At 41.7% G+C, this 4,266-nt stretch overlaps 2 pseudogenes; both read right to left on the bottom strand.

The window, feature by feature from the left end:
- Window positions 1-778: 778 nt before the first annotated feature.
- LOC130343159 (U2 spliceosomal RNA) lies at window positions 779-881 on the bottom strand (annotated as a pseudogene).
- A 3,082-nt stretch (window positions 882-3,963) lies between these two features.
- Window positions 3,964-4,066, bottom strand: LOC130343158 (U2 spliceosomal RNA; annotated as a pseudogene).
- Window positions 4,067-4,266: the final 200 nt, after the last annotated feature.

Genomic DNA, 4,266 nt, shown 5'->3' with positions numbered 1-4,266 from the left:
TATGTATGTATGTATGTATGTATGTATGTGTATCTATCTATCTATCTATCTCTTTCTCTCTCTCTCTATATGTATATATATATATATATATATATATATATATATATATATATATATAATTTTTTTTTCTTTTAAATATATATATATATATATATATATATATACATATATAGAGAGATGGAAATACTTTTTTAAACATGTTTTCACCTTTTTTATACCTTCTTTTCTTCTTCTCTCCATGTTTTCCTTCTTTCCTCCTTTTTTCCTATGCTGCTGCTTCTTATTTTACTCCTTTTTCAGACCCTATCATTGCACTATTGCTTATTCAATACCACCAGCAGATGGAGACACTATATTACAACATTAGTCGTGAGCAGCAGTTTGTACAAACAAATGCCTCATAGCTGATGTCCTATCCATTATTGCAAGGAATGGCTGGCTGGCAACATTTGTTTTAATTATTCCAATACCACAGTACCAATGCATGGTCAATCAACAGCAATGACACCCCCATGTCAATTAACAAGATTCAGCACCCACTACCTGAAAGACAGCTACCTATCATGTCATGTCCAACCTGCACAGGTGTGCTGGTTGCTGAGCTTATTCAATTAAAGAGGACATTCAGCAGCAGCAGTCCTGTGCCTGGTCGCTCCAACAGGGGCCAGACACAAGCGGCACCACCTATTGTCTTTTGCCTGCAGTAGGGGCCCACTGGACTAGCCAGCAAGCAGCTGCAGCAAATAAACAGGTAATCTTTCTTTCCAACACTGAACCCTGGTGGTGCATTTAATATATGCTACCAGATAGGGGACATATCAGATATTAAACTGATATAAACAGACACCACATTTGATACCAGCCAAAAGGAAGAATGAGAAGTGATAACTGTGAAAGGGGAGGAACCAACGCTGTCCCCTTCACATGCACCATCACTACTTGTAGGAAGGGAGGCTGGCTGGCAGCCTCCCATACACACTCTGGCTGGGTGGCAGTCACCCACCAGTACACACAGCAGACCCTAAACCCATATCATTATTGCTAAGCAGGAAGATGGGAGTCCATTTCACTCTGATGGACCATTTTTAAATGCAATCCATAACCTGGCTTTGGCAGGAACCCTTCTTACTCCTCCTACTTGCATTTGATACTGGGTTTAGGATCTGCATAGGAAACACACACACACACACACAAGCACACACTTACCTGTGTTGCCTGCTGACGCCTCCTTGGCTGTCCCCAAACGGTATAAAACCAACAGCCACGGGAAGCTGTAAGGATAGAGGACATACCTGCATCCTATTGGACTCACTTGTCTTGGTTAAATCCAGCTTATTTGAAAACCTATGGATCTGCTGCTTCTGCTCATGGCAGTGCTGCTTCTGACAAGGCTGTTCTTTGGTGGGCCTAGGTGACATCACAATCTCCATGGTTACATACACAACAAAGGTCAGATGTTGTTTACACCTGGCCATGCCAGTGGTATTGAGTAGCATATCACAGTGCTAAGGGTCCTGGATGCAACAATCTTTCAATGGGGAATAGCCGCACTGAGTTTGTCAAGTGCACCCATGTTTGCAACTCCAACAATACACACATATGTATGTATGTATGTATGTATGTATGTATGTATGTATGTATCTATCTATCTATCTATCTATCTCTTTCTCTCTTTCTATATGTATATATATATATATATATATATATATATATATATTTATAGAGAGAGAGAGAGAGATGGAAATACTTTTTTAAACATGTTTTCACCTTTTTTTTTAACCTTCTTTTTTTCTTCTCTCCATGTTTTCCTTCTTTCCTCCTTTTTTCCTATGCTGCTGCTTCTTATTTTTCTTCTTTTTCAGACCCTATCATTGCACTATTGCTTATTCAATACCACCAGCAGATGGAGACACTATATTACAACATTAGTTGTGAGCAGCAGTTTGTACAAACAAATGCCTCATAGCTGATGTCCTATCCATTATTGCAATGGATGGTTGGCTGGCAACATTTGTTTTAATTATTCCAATACCACAGTACCAATGCATGGTCAATCAACAGCAATGACACCCCCATGTCAATTAACAAGATTCAGCACCCACTACCTGAAAGACAGCTACCTATCATGTCATGTCCAACCTGCACAGGTGTGCTGGTTGCTGAGCTTATTCAATTAAAGAGGACATTCAGCAGCAGCAGTCCTGTGCCTGGTCGCTCCAACAGGGGCCAGACACAAGCGGCACCACCTATTGTCTTTTGCCTGCAGTAGGGGCCCACTGGACTAGCCAGCAAGCAGCTGCAGCAGTAAATAAACAGGTAATCTTTCTTTCCAACACTGAACCCTGGTGGTGCACTTAATATATGCTACCAGATAGGGGACATATCAGATAGTAAACTGATATAAACAGACACCACATTTGATACCAGCCAAAAGGAAGAATGAGAAGTGATAACTGTGAAAGGGGAGGAACCAACGCTGTCCCCTTCACATGCACCATCACTACTTGTAGGAAGGTAGGCTGGCTGGCAGCCTCCCATACACACTCTGGCTGGGTGGCAGTCACCCACCAGTACACACAGCAGGCCCTAAACCCATATCATTATTGCTAAGCAGGAAGATGGGAGTCCATTTCACTCTGATGGACCATTTTTAAATGCAATCCATAACCTGGCTTTGGCAGGAACCCTTCTTACTCCTCCTACTTGCATTTGATACTGGGTTTAGGATCTGCATAGGAAACACACACACACACACACACACACACACACACAAGCACACACTTACCTGTGTTGCCTGCTGACGCCTCCTTGGCTGTCCCCAAACGGTATAAAACCAACAGCCACGGGAAGCTGTAAGGATAGAGGACATACCTGCATCCTATTGGACTCACTTGTCTTGGTTAAATCCAGCTTATTTGAAAACTTATGGTGCTGCTGCTTCTGATCATGGCAGTGCTGCTTCTGACAAGGCTGTTCTTTGGTGGGCCTAGGTGACATCACAATCTCCATGGTTACATACACAACAAAGGTCAGATGTTGTTTACACCTGGCCATGCCAGTGGTATTGAGTAGCATATCACAGTGCTAAGGGTCCTGGATGCAACAATCTTTCAATGGGGAATAGCCGCACTGAGTTTGTCAAGTGCACCCATGTTTGCAACTCCAACAATACACACATATGTATGTATGTATGTATGTTGTATGTATGTATGTATGTATGTATGTATGTGTATCTATCTATCTATCTATCTCTTTCTCTCTCTCTCTATATGTATATATATATATATATATATATATATATAATTTTTTTTCTTTTAAATATATATATATATATATATATATATATACATATATAGAGAGAGATGGAAATACTTTTTTAAACATGTTTTCACCTTTTTTATACCTTCTTTTCTTCTTCTCTCCATGTTTTCCTTCTTTCCTCCTTTTTTCCTATGCTGCTGCTTCTTATTTTACTCCTTTTTCAGACCCTATCATTGCACTATTGCTTATTCAATACCACCAGCAGATGGAGACACTATATTACAACATTAGTCGTGAGCAGCAGTTTGTACAAACAAATGCCTCATAGCTGATGTCCTATCCATTATTGCAAGGAATGGCTGGCTGGCAACATTTGTTTTAATTATTCCAATACCACAGTACCAATGCATGGTCAATAAACAGCAATGACACCCCCATGTCAATTAACAAGATTCAGCACCCACTACCTGAAAGACAGCTACCTATCATGTCATGTCCAACCTGCACAGGTGTGCTGGTTGCTGAGCTTATTCAATTAAAGAGGACATTCAGCAGCAGCAGTCCTGTGCCTGGTCGCTCCAACAGGGGCCAGACACAAGCGGCACCACCTATTGTCTTTTGCCTGCAGTAGGGGCCCACTGGACTAGCCAGCAAGCAGCTGCAGCAAATAAACAGGTAATCTTTCTTTCCAACACTGAACCCTGGTGGTGCATTTAATATATGCTACCAGATAGGGGACATATCAGATATTAAACTGATATAAACAGACACCACATTTGATACCAGCCAAAAGGAAGAATGAGAAGTGATAACTGTGAAAGGGGAGGAACCAACGCTGTCCCCTTCACATGCACCATCACTACTTGTAGGAAGGGAGGCTGGCTGGCAGCCTCCCATACACACTCTGGCTGGGTGGCAGTCACCCACCAGTACACACAGCAGACCCTAAACCCATATCATTATTGCTAAGCAGGAAGATGGGAGTCCATTTCACTCTGATGGACC

The sequence above is a fragment of the Hyla sarda genome, unplaced genomic scaffold (genome assembly GCF_029499605.1).
Source record: "Hyla sarda isolate aHylSar1 unplaced genomic scaffold, aHylSar1.hap1 scaffold_672, whole genome shotgun sequence".
NCBI lineage: Eukaryota > Metazoa > Chordata > Amphibia > Anura > Hylidae > Hyla > Hyla sarda.
This window is presented reverse-complemented; position numbering and strand designations above follow the sequence as displayed.